This window comes from Leuciscus leuciscus, assembly GCF_965113295.1.
Source record: "Leuciscus leuciscus genome assembly, chromosome: 16".
In the NCBI taxonomy this organism is placed as follows: domain Eukaryota; kingdom Metazoa; phylum Chordata; class Actinopteri; order Cypriniformes; family Leuciscidae; genus Leuciscus; species Leuciscus leuciscus.
The window spans coordinates 10,950,480-10,963,654 of record NC_138740.1 but is presented as its reverse complement, the minus strand read 5'-3'; the positions used below and the strand labels follow the sequence as shown (position 1 = coordinate 10,963,654).

General features: G+C 38.5%; 4 long non-coding RNA genes across 6 annotated transcripts in view; 1 reads left to right on the top strand and 3 right to left on the bottom strand.

Annotated features, from left to right (window-relative positions):
* LOC309478015 overlaps window positions 1-13,175 on the top strand; it is a 375,776-nt gene that overhangs the window by 125,538 nt on the left and 237,063 nt on the right. The gene's annotated exons all lie outside the window — the stretch shown is intronic.
* On the bottom strand, window positions 3,854-4,497 carry LOC309478415. Its single transcript, XR_014198982.1, has 3 exons — window positions 4,461-4,497; window positions 3,988-4,051; window positions 3,854-3,916 (listed from the first exon to the last, which is right to left on the bottom strand). It is a non-coding gene; the product is annotated as an uncharacterized lncRNA (long non-coding RNA).
* On the bottom strand, window positions 5,648-6,807 carry LOC309477229. The gene is made up of 3 exons (XR_014198581.1): window positions 6,761-6,807; window positions 6,549-6,681; window positions 5,648-6,324 (listed from the first exon to the last, which is right to left on the bottom strand). It is a non-coding gene; the product is annotated as an uncharacterized lncRNA (long non-coding RNA).
* On the bottom strand, window positions 6,852-12,745 carry LOC309477228. 3 transcript variants are annotated; one of them, XR_014198578.1, is made up of 4 exons: window positions 12,463-12,745; window positions 9,245-9,364; window positions 7,027-7,959; window positions 6,852-6,929 (listed from the first exon to the last, which is right to left on the bottom strand). It is a non-coding gene; the product is annotated as an uncharacterized lncRNA (long non-coding RNA). The 3 variants fall into 3 exon arrangements; XR_014198579.1 differs by lacking the exon at window positions 12,463-12,745 and adding an exon at window positions 11,259-11,284; XR_014198580.1 differs by lacking the exon at window positions 12,463-12,745 and having other exon boundaries at window positions 9,245-9,513.

The window sequence follows — 13,175 nt, the reverse complement described above, 5'->3', positions numbered from 1 at the left end:
GCATATCTTCAAGCGTTTACTATGTTTACTATGGTAATGGTTAGCGCGCATAGTCTTTTGCATCACAAACACAAGGCATTCAAACATGAACGCGAGTTAAATTATTTTAAAAGTCTTTAATGCTGACAGAATCATCCGGCGCTGCCGTCTCCCGACTCAGGTGAACTCCGCCTCTGTTCGTAACCACTCCTCTAGCCCGAGCTGGCCCGCTCTGGCCCAAGGTATTCGACGGGCCAGATATCCTGGCCGTTGGCCCTGAGTAAGCCCCGATCAAGCCCCGGAAGTGACAGTGGAAACGCGACTGGCCCTTGCACGCACTAGCACGGCCCGGCCCTGGCCCGACAGTGGAAACGCGGCTATTGAAATTTAGGTGGCTGAGCAGAGAAGCATATGCCGCTTAAATAACTTATTTTTTATTATTATTTAATTTTTTATTTGTATTATTATTATTAACAGAAATTTGCATTAACATTTAAATCATATAGATGAGTAAATATAATGTCACTCGAGTCTTCTTGACTGTGATTTAGCTGTGACCTTTAACACATTCTGTTGACTATAAGTAACGTTGCACCTACATGTCTACTAACTCTCATTAGAGTGTTAGTTAAGTATTAATAGACTGGTAGGGTTAGGGTTAGATTAAGTTGACATGTAGTTGCAAAATTACTTATAGTCAGTAGAGTGTCTGTTGGAGGACCATCACAATAAAGTGTTTGCAGATATTAAGCAGACAGTCTACTTATACTACACTGAAAAAAATAAATGTATTTTTACAGAAAAAAACGGTAGAATTTAACAGTATTATGACATTTTGATCAGAACTGTGAAATTCCATAAAAATGCTAACTTTGACATCTAATATACATTTTCCTTGTTTTTTAACTATTTAAATGTGTTACTGCAAAAAAATGACATTTTCCTTTAAATAACAGTAATTGTTGTCTATTGTTATCCCGACATGTCCTTAAAAAAACATTCCTGTGTATTTTTTGGTCAGAGTTGAATTTTTTTTTGTTTTACAGAGAAAACCAGTAGAATTTCACAGTCATATCACATTTTCATCAGAACGGTGAAATTCCACTAAAAATGCATACATTAACACCAAATATAGCCTACATTTTTCCAGTTGAATTAGGCAGTGACTATGCACTAAGTGCAAAAAGCAACAGTTGTGATTTACACTAAAAACAAATAGCTATATATTCTATTTACATCATGTAAATGTCGCGATAGTTTGCAATAAGTGTAAATAGTAATTAGATGCTATATTCTATATTTTGGCAGATTCTGTTTGCATCTCAGTAATTGTGTACATTAACAGGATGCAATAATAGTATAAAGTGTTTTATTAAACACTCGTTAGACACTTTATTTGTACTTCATTTTTGTTGAAAATAAATGCCTTTACGATGTGATTTGTGATACCAAAAGGTATAAAATACAGATTCGAACCAAGGACTTTGAAACAAGCATCAAATAAACGAGGCTTCCACACTAGTGTCTGCGCCACTGAAGACATTAGGTTAAATTGCGCATCTTTTCTAAACTTCATTGGTGATCCGACACAATGTAGGCCTACTATGTTGTTTCCTTGATTTATAGTCAGTGTTTAGCCTACTATTGTTTTTATGCATGTCATACATATCGTTCGTTTGTTAAAGAGGCGATCTGGCGCTGGACTGTGTTGTTTATAAAATCATATTTTTTTATTTGTTTTGCCGCTGTGGTTAGTGGCGAAAGGCATCAGTCTTGTCTTGTGGCTGTTAGAGCAATTTATTACTGTGGGGGCAGTTGTAGCTTAGTGGTTAGAGAGTCTGGCTTGTAACCCAAGAGTTGCCGGTTCGAGTCTCACGACCGGCGTGTTGCAACTGGTGCCCTTGAGCAAGGCACCTTACCCTAATTGCTCCGGGGGTGTTCACCAGTCACTGGAATGGGTTAAAGAGGTCACTTTTTGAGTAAGCGTTTCGTTTCACTTCACTTCACCTCATCCAAACACACAAGCTTGTCCAACCACTTCTTACACCACTTCAGGGGGGTATTCCAGAAAGCAGGTTATGTGACATACCCGGGTAAGTTTAAGGGTAAGTTAGTGGATAACCTCAACTTTCGGTTCCAAAAACGGAGGTAACTTTCTGGGTATGTATGTAACCATAGGAACTTACTCTCTGAAGATAACCTGCTCGGTAGCAGGTTATGTTCCAGGGTTAGTTTGTTTCAGAAGGTTACTGAGCATGGCGTGCCCTTTTGAAGACGATCCAGTGGATGTGGAAGCACAGATAATACGAAATCTTTTCCGCCGTGAGAGGGTGATACAACCACGTATCAATGTGTTTTCGTATCCAAATGAATATTTGCGGGAGCGTCACCGTTTTTCAAAAGAATCGTTAATTTATTAAACGAAGATAATGGAGTTAAATATTTATATATACAGTTTTTTGTATACAATAGTCGATGCAGAGCATGTGGGAAAGGCAACTGTGTGTAGGGCTGTTCGTACAGTATGCATTGCACTCAAACGGTTCCTACACACTTTTGTGCAGTTCCCTGGCCATAAACCACTGAGGGTCATTAAAGAGGAATTCCACAGAGTGGCGGGTTTGTCCATTCTATGATATTCTATGAAAGACCATTTTAGTTACATAGCACTATACTTAATCTATTCATACTGTATACAGTGACAGTCACAATAATTTTAAAAGTTTCTAATTATATAACTTTCAATTTCAGGGTTCCCAAATGTAATTGGGTGCATTGATGGAACCCACATTCCCATTAAAGCTCCTTCAGTCAATGAAGGAGACTATGTTAATAGGAAGTCAATCCATAGCATCAATGTGCAGGTGACAATAGATTTTTTGGGTGCTAAATGTTTGGGTGTTTAAACCATTAAATCACCCTCATTACTGGTCCCCCACTAACTAGGTAATATGTGATGCAACCCACCTCATCACTAATGTTGAAGCCAAATGGCCAGGGTCTGTACATGATGCCAGAATGTTTAGGGAGGCATCATTGTGCCACAAATTTTGCCTTACACAATGTTTTTATTTATTTATTTTTTTTATGTTTTTTTTTTATGCAATTATACACTTTAACTACCTTTATATGACACTTCAATGGTTACTTGCTGGGGGACAGAGGGTACCCCTGTCTGCCCTATATGATGACACCCTACCCTGGACCTGAGCCTGGACCACAGGCACAATTCAACCTGGCCCACAGCAGAACACAGGTCAAGGTGGAAATGACCATAGGCATCCTGAAGGCAAGGTTTCAGTGCCTGCGTGGGCTCAGGGTCAACCCAGAAAGGTCATGTGACATCACAGCTGCTTGTGTTGTTCTTCACAACATTGCCACAGGTGAGAGGGCCCCCCCCCTTCTCTTGATGAAGATGGCCAAGAGGAACCCCCAGTGAACCCAGTAGACCAAAGAGATGGCAGGGTGGTACGAGACATGATTTGCCAAAATCACTTTAATTAAAACCAGTTAACAGTCAAGTGTTGTTCATGGTTTCTTTATTTCCTGTAACAAAAGACATTTGTATTCATTGCTTTAGATTTCATTCAACAAATGACAGATTAATGTTCACACACTGTTTCCCACCTTAAGCTGGTGCTCCAGCAATTCAAGTCTGGCCTTTTTTTAGGTTAAGCCTTTTCTCCTCCATTTGAAGCTGTATAAGGTCCATCTCCATGTCACTTTTTCTGATTTGCTTTTGAAGGTGGACCTTATACAGCTCTTTGGCAAGCAACTAGAAAGACAGAATAATTAAACATGACTGATAAAGTCTGTAATACAAACACAGACCAAATATTTAAATGAGGAAGGAGAACTGCAGAACATTTCTTACACTGCTAAGATTCTGTGTGGAGGTAGATGGACCCTCATCTGTATTAAAATCTCCTGCCATATTCTGTAAAATGACAATGACTATTTATTTATTCTCTTATGCAAAAAAGGGGGAATTCATTCTATGCATCATACCTCTAATGGGCCTCCCCACATTTTCTGTTTCTGTCACAGCAGAAGTGGTCTCTTTATCGTCAGCCTACAATGAAAATAAGGAAGGATGCTTGGTCTAGCAAACAGAAACTTAAAGACAATAATCACTTACAACTGTGACAGAGTGTGGTGTTGCAGGAGGATCCAATAATACAATGTGGCCATCAGCAACTGCAAGATAATTAAACCAATAAGATAATCATGCATATTCAATACTCAATGTATATTCTTAAACAAATACAACTAATAAAGAAGGACATTAGGAACATCTAAGAGTACTAGTAATAAGATTACAGTACACAGCATATGCAGTCAAAGCAGCATGCATACTGCACAAGTGAATCAATGACTGTAAAATGCATTCAAAATGCCTATTTAAAATGGTGCTTTATTAAAACACTGACAAAAACAGTGAAAACATAAATAAATCATAAGTATTAATATGATACACCTACATTTTACTAAGCCACTTGTCTTGGTAGCTAAGTCCGATGAACTGCCCCTGGAATCCCATCGACCACAGGTCGCCCTTTATTAAGGGACAGCGCCAGCTCCTCAGCTGGGGTGAGGGAAGGTGGAGGTGGACCCCCACCTGTTTTACGGGCCTCAGCCTTCTTTCAATTGGCTACATAGAAAACTAAATTAGGCTACATTAAATACTAAATTACATTGTTGGAGAATGTCTTTGTGTTTCAATTTGACTTAGGTCACACTTCTTCTGGCTCCAGAAGGATTACACCTGATAAAACAAGAGGCCAACATATTACTAGACAATTATGTGCATTACTACTGTAATATTAAGAAATGTATGGAGGCCAACAAGTAAATTCTTGTCTATTTTTACTACATGCCCCAAATAATTTTTTGCGTCACAATGAAAGAGGAAAATAGCCCATTTATAATTTTATAAACTCGTGCATTTACTCTGTCCGTTATTTTTTGCCAAGCCAACTCTCTTTCTTTTGCTGATGCAGCAGTATTGCTTTTTATTTTTTTATAATGGGCTTATAGTCTTCATAAGCAAGCATTAAAACCTCCAACTCAGTTTCACCTAAGTAGCTCGCTTTTTTTCTCCCTGGGTTTCCATGGTGACTCCTGAAATCGGCGATCCATTGAAAATGTCTTTATGTACTCACCGTGCGCGCGCATTAACTCCGGGTAACCAGTAGGAGGTTGATTAAACTAACTCTTCTCAAGTGTTTTGGAACCGACATACTCATGGTATGCGGGTTTGGGGTAAATCAACCCAGAGGTTATGATTTACCAAATGGTAAGTTAACCAAGCTTTCTGGAATACCCCCCTGGAAAACCATTTATTGTTAAGGTAGGCTAATTGTCATGATTTCCATATCAAAATCCAAAATAACCAGCTGTAGATGCTATTTACACTAAGAAAAATACAGATATATTTTTATTTTCACTAAGTGACAATATCAGCATTTTTACATAATGCTATTTACATTAGGTGTAAATTTTCATTTAATAAATATAATTATCAAATTTGCAGTAAGTGTAAATACTAATTAGATGCTATCTATATTGGCAGATATTTGCACCTTAGTATTTTTGTATATTAACAGAATATTTATTAAAATTGTTAAACGGATGCTACATTGTCGTGAGAATAAAAGCCCTACTACACCGACCCCTAAGCCTACCCAATAAATACTTTATTTTTAATAAACACTCTTCTCTTAATAAAGAACTTTATTTCCACTTTTCAAACATTTTCTAAATTTTCATTGCAAATAAATGGCTTTTTTTAAATCACAAAAAAAGCCAAATCTATAAGCCAGTGGTTCTCAAACTTCCTCGGCGTGCACCCCCATTTAAACCAAATGTACAGGGACATCTTTGTATACTGTGTGACAGAAGTAATGCTAAAAAACAAATTAAAAATACTCTTGAAACACACATTTTTGTAAAATGTTATACAATAAATTATGGTAGCCAGAGTATTGCTGTAAACAACTTCAGCTTTTTATTATACAGAAAACTTTCAAGATCAAACAATGGAAAAACACTTCCCAGCAAAAGTCATGTTTTAGAACACAAATTTGTTCAATTTAAAAAAAAGTCGACCTGGATTCGGATAATCCTGAACATGTCACATGGGGAAAATGGATAAAGCATGTTTCAGAACACAAATGTGTTCTATTTAAAAGAAACAAAAACACTGGGCCTGGATTCTGATAATTTTGAAGTTTATCATATCACAAGGTAATAAAAATGATTAAAGGAACAAAGTGCTGCACTGAAGTACAAAAAGTCGGTCTGTCCTGTTCTTCAGCGAAATGTCAATCTTCTGAAAGACCACATCTGTGGGGACACAAACAGTTATAATTAAAACCCAAACCAAAAGAAGAGCAGAAACAGCAACAAGCCTTAACCAAATACTCTCAGTTTTGGCCACAGACAATTAAATCACATTTATAGGAGTTAATTATAAAAATGTTGTCCTTTGGTGCACTTCATCATTGATGAATGATAAACACAGAAGATGAAGTCTACCACTACTATACAAGACAACAGAGCTTCTATACCTGTTACTCTCCCCAGTCAAATGCAGCAATTTTTGACGTCAGACTCAATACTCTGGGGTTGACAGAGTACGCTTTCTTTTTCTCTCTCTTTTCCACCTTGGTACCTTTATGAGGATTTATCCTAAAGATGCACCTTTAAAGCACAACACAAACAATATCCTTAAATAATTGTTGTATGCTTCTTAACCAAAGAAATGCAGTCTATGAATTACCTTTGCAAGAATTCTAGTGTGGCTCCCAGTTCTACAGGGTAACTGATGTTCAATATATAATAAAGAGAGAACATTAGATAAAGGGCTTCTGTAAAACTCAAGAGATGGTCATTTACAATTGTCTGGTCTACTGCTACCATGTACACACTGGCTGTCAGTGGGTTCTCTCCTTTGAACAAACAAAATCAGTAAGACATAATATTTATGTTCTGGTCACCTAAAACCAGGAATTATTGTGTTGCAAGATCATAGTAAATAATACCCACCACATACTACTATACATGGTGTTGCTGGAAGCTGTTCTGAGCATATATCACTTGGAACAGAGGTGTCTTCTACCATCACAAGAAAGTGGTCTTGGTCATTTTTGAAATGGGTTAGCAGCAACATCACTGCCCCACAAACATGATCACCTCCAGCTCTATACTTTGTGAGGATTCTCCCTGCTCTGCTTGCTCTTTCTGTGCACTGAAATTGAAAGTACTCCAATATTCTTCTGAACTTACTGGAAGCAGATTCTTCAAAGCTGTTGTTTATGTCAATGCCAGTGAGCTCTTTAAAGTGTGCTTTCATTCCTGCTGGCTGAAAAAGATATGGCCACTCATCAAGTAAATCTTTGGTTTCCTTTCCAGATTGGATGTTGTTTCTTTGAGAGGTGTAAGTAGAAGTCATTAAGTCATAGATTGTCTTTACATCACTTTCATTATTTTGAAACATTATTAGCAACTTCTCTTTCTTTTCCTGCTGCAATTCGGATGTTTCTCCAACTAGCAGTTGTGGATCAGAATTTATACAACCATATAACAATTTTCGTTTCTTTGTTGATTCTTCTAGAGTACCATAAAGTGGTGTACTAATAGCTTTTGCTCTTTTAAAATTGTCAATTCTACACACCAGTTGTTTGAGGAGAGAATCATATCCACTTCCTACAACCTGGGAATTAATCTCATCTCTGAAAGACTTTGGGTATGCAATCACCATTTGTCGGGCTATTTCTGATACATGTTTTTTTGCTGGACATTTGCTGACTTCCAGGATCTCAGAAGCAACAATGCGGACCAACTGTCTTCTCTCAGAGCAACTTGGCCTTTCGCCATTTTGCAACTTTTCCATAAAACTTGCTGGCATTTTTTGCCATGGAACATCAAAACTATAATGCCAGTCATGGTCATAAAACGAAGTTTCACAGCTACTGTCACCTAGAAGATAAACCAATGTCCACAGGTTACAGGATGAACACTTTTCATGCAGCTGTAATTGTTTGGCAAAATTGCCTATTCCCAAGCTGCAGATTTATTGAAGTTTAATAACGGACAAACAGATGGCATGGGGCTTTGTGGGTTGTTCATGTGCTACTATATAGAGTATGCATTTAAAGTGGTGCACAGACTTGTTTTATATCCGCAGTGCATTATTGTCAGAGGGGAGACTGTTGTGCATTTTTGACAGGGACCGCAGGACCACAGTGCAACAAATCACTAGCATGAAATGGGCACATTTAACGTGTTGCTAGTGATTTGCTGCACTGTGGCCCTGTAGTTGCTCTGAACAATGCACAACAGTCTTCACTCTCCGCTGGCATAAGCTGCGGACTCAACTGGAGACGTTTTGGCCATTCATGCACCAGGTAATCACCACAGTGGCACATGTACGGATCTCAATGTATGCAATTTCCAAAATCAATGTTGAGAGGCCCCGTGCCATCACCGATTGATTTGTACCATCAAACTACACTAGTCAATTTTAAGAGGATCAAAACCTTTCATAATAGTTGTCTTAAAACCAATACCCAAAACTCTTCAAATGTTGACTAGTGTACAATAAATCTGCAGATTTGTATACATATACACATATACATATACAAACCGATTCCAAAAAAGTTGGGACACTGTAGAAATTGTGAGTAAAAAATGAATGGAATAATTTACAAATCTCATAAACTTATATTTTATTCACAATAGAATATAGATAACATATCAAATGTTGAAAGTGAGACATTTTGAAATGTCATGCCAAATATTGGCTCATTTTGGATTTCATGAGAGCTACACATTCCAAAAAAGTTGGGACAAGGCCATGTTTACCACTGTGTGGCATCCCCTCTTCTTTTTATAACAGTCTGTAAACGTCTGGGGACTGAGGAGACAAGTTGCTCAAGTTTAGGAATAGGAATGTTGTCCCATTCTTGTCTAATACAGGCTTCTAGTTGCTCAACTGTCTTAGGTCTTCTTAGGTAAATTATTCCATTCCTTTTTTACTCACAATTTCTACAGTGTCCCAACTTTTTTGGAATTGGGTTTGTACATATACATATATCGCTCTGTGAACTGCACGTGTGGCACAATTTGTTTGCCAGGCGTGCTAAAGGCTGGGCATGCTCACATTGCAAATTCTCTGTATATGAATTACAAGAACTGACAAATTACATGTTTTGCTTTCAAAATGTTTGTGGATTGTTTAATGTTGTATCAGCGTTTTACTCACGTCTTCCACTTGAAGAGCTGGATGGTGAAATTGAGCATCCAGGAGCAGGTGAACCTGATGCATCAGAAGTGTATTCAGCAGACAAATCATTGGCAGTGTTTTGCAGAGTGGAAGCAATATCTACATGGCATAAACAAAAAACTGCATTAAAAACCATACTGCAGAAACAAGAAACACATTGACATACTGTAATACAAGTAAAGAGTACAGCTAACAAAGTACAGAATGAAAGAGACTGGGGTGTTGTTTTTCCAGTTCATCTAATTGTATGCATGTGTAGCGGCGCGTTCATTTGCAATGGGCATACATTTTAAAGTTTATACCAGGGAGAGAGAGAGTTGCCTCACCCCCAGAAGGCAGACTTAAACTCTAGCCCTCTAAGATACCCGACTACGCCACCCCGGAGGCAAATTTACCGGGGAATCGCCTGATAAGATTAACTTTAAAGCACACAGGTTCGGTTGCGGCTGAGATAAGACCAGAGACAGATGAAATACAAAATTACAGTTTTTATTTGGGCACCATTAATAAATGTATTTAAATATACGAATCAAAATACACACAAACACACAATTCGGCCTCCACTCCAGGGCTGGGGACTACTCGCTCATTCTCTGAAAATGACACAGCAAACACTCGTGCACTCACACTTCAGACCACAAATGTGGAACACTGCAATCGGAAGAGACCACCAACAAGCAGAGAGAGAGACTCGTCCACACAGACACGAATCCTGATCACCCCAACAACTGGAGAGGAAGCAGAATTACACATACATTCTTATAAAACTGAGTACTCCATGACTTAAGAGCAATTACACACACGTATGGTTGCCATCCACTAATAAACTGAAATGGTGGATGCAAGAAAAAAAAAAAACAAATTCACAACTCTAATCAAACAAAAGAAAACGTCCGGTTAACAACCAGTTCACAGAAACTTGGTTGACAACAAAATAATAAATTCAATAAAAACAAATCTACAACTAAATGTTTAAAGCAATGGGTTCACATAAACAAAACAAGAAAGCAAAACAGAACAAGCAAAAAATAATTCAAATTATATAGGCCTAGCGTTTACACCACTTCAAAAAGGAACCAAATCAGGATGATGACTGCTGGATGGTTAAACCATTTGATGCCTCAAAGCGAGAGTAACGTTAGGCCATCGTATCGAACCTGCGGCACGCCAGACTACCAGACAGCTGATGTTGCAAGTGTCCAGCTTTAAACAGAAATAAACACAATACCACAGCAGCACGTGAATGCAGTTCGCGGTAGATTACGCATCCATTCCTGCAGTCGAGCCAGCAAAGCACCGCGAGACGAGAGTCTGTAACGTGACCATATGCAGCACAATACTGAACAACAATCAGTGGTATAACAGTCAGCATATCCGAAGACAGCCACAAAAGCCCCGACGAGAAACCCACTGCAATGTTTCTCCCTCAATCTGTAAACTAGAAGGATACATACAAATTTAAAGTAGTCAATCCAAACCCTTAGTGCAACAAACAATAAATGAACAACCTACTGGTTTAAACTGCTTGCGATGTACAGGGCATTTAAACTCCAGGACGTAAAATCAATCAGGTACCACATGCGTTGTACCGCAGGCTTCCTCAGTCCACACTAGGGAGATACGCGAGCCAAATAAATACATAAAACCCAGTTCAATACAAACATTCAGGAATACAGCCGCGACTGCAGCTCCTTACCAGACAAAACACTCCCGCGACACACCGGAAATGGATGACGTCACCCGTGACTATGAGACGCACCTTCCTACCACACCTAAGGCTATCTTTATAGGCCACGTAAATTAGGCACGCCCCAGAGAGAGATTATTATCATTGGCTACACATGTACACAAGTCAACATTTAAAGTGGATCAAACCTTTCATAATAGTGGTCTTAAAACCAATACCTGTTCTTGTGAACTTAATGAACTTTTTGATCCGCTTCAAATGTTGACTAGTGTATATGTAAAAACAACCATTGATTTGAAAACTTACTTGGGATTTGGGCTATTAGGTTTCTTGCTTCAATCGGTCTCAGAAAGCCACCTAGATCATCATCTTTCAAAAACTGTAGGTCATCTATGGTCTCCACACCTAGGCTGTTCAAACCCTCTATGGCTAGCTTTGAAGTTATAGGGTCCATTTCTGTTGGGAGAGGACAGTTTATCCTTTTTACAGATGAACAACGCTGTGCTTCAGAGTAATGACCTTCAGTCCCATAAAACTGTACTCATTTAAGGGATAATAATCCAGACATTCCTCAGCATATACACAAATGAATTCCTTTGTCCATGTGGCCAGTCAACACTTTTAAGCTTTGGTGAAAAAAATGACCGTGAGTGAAGATATGCTTGAAGAAGTTGATGGTTGTGTGACAATGTCTTGCATACATTTTTGAAGTTCTGTGTTCTTCGCACACTTCTTTTGAAGTAGGAATGTTTGCTTTCAAATCTCAATGACCATAAACGAATTAAAGGTCCAAGACTTAAAATGAGTGACGTATAGTGAAGCATGTAATGATGTTTTGGTTTCAAATTTTCACTAGGAAACAGCTCCTTTCTTGTTTCCAGATATTCTGGTATTAAGACATTGAGATATGCAATCTGTGCAGTGGTAATCTTGGGAGCACACACTAGCTCAACCAGTTCTTTCAACTTAACAGTCAGTTGCCATACAGGGTCTTGTGACTCTACTCGGTCTCCAATTATGACAGGAAGAAATCTGAGGAGACACCAGTTCTCAGCTGCTTGACCACCTAACTTTCTGCCTTTTTCACATATCTGGGAGGGGGCAGAACCAGCATCAGAATCCAGATATTTGAATTGTGCAAGTCTCCTGTTCAGCTGTGTATATGAAAACCACTTCCTTTTTACAAAGTATTCCAAGAAAATGGCAAGATCAATAGCTACAACGCCTTCAAACAAGTCGTGGCCAAGGCATGGGGGAAGGCCAGGCTGAGCAACATGAAAATATTTGAGAGAGTTGAAAATGGAGTCAAACTTCAACCCATTTACAACATTTTCTTCGACAACACAATTCTGAAACCTGTTTAGTATTTTTTTAATGCAACTTGCATCAAACATTAAGAATAAGATTTAAAAACGTATGTGATTAGCCATTGTAATTGTATTCACCTGTTGCCAATTAACTTTTTAAATTACGTTGGATGATACGTCAACAGATTTTTTTAAACACTTACCATTCACCGCTCGACATCGAGGTCCATGATTGTTTTGTTGTCATTCTGTTATATATTGCATTCATACAGCAGAATATGTTGCCTAAAAACGGTCACGTTTACACACAAAGCTACTTAACAAAATCACTTACGATTTTTGAAAACAAACTGATGCCTGTAAATATTCCAGCGAACCCAACTCCGCTCCGTGTTTTAGCTTATTTGCCATGTCAATGAGCACGTTTCCCGACCAAAACAAAAACACAGGGATTTTTTCCTAGAGGCATTTTTACGCTGTTTTGGAGCCATGATGTGCCCCCTGGGGGGTATTCCAGAAAGCTTGGTTAACTTACCATTTGGTAAATCATAACCTCTGGGTTGATTTACCCCAAACCCGCATACCATGAGTATGTCGGTTCCAAAACACCTGAGAAGAGTTAGTTTAATCAACCTCCTATTGGTAACCCAGAGTTAATGCGCGCACACGGCGAGTACATAAAGACATTTTCAATGGATCACCGATTTCAGGAGTCACCATGGAAACCCAGGGAGAAAAAAAGCGAGCTACATATTTCGGTGAAACTGAGTTGGAGGTTTTAATGCTTGCTCATGAAGACTATAAGCTCATTATAACAAAAAAAAAAAACAAAAAAAACAATACTGCTGCATCAGCAAAAGAAAGAGAGTTGGCTTGGCAAAAAATAACGGACTGAGTAAATGCATGAGTTTATAAA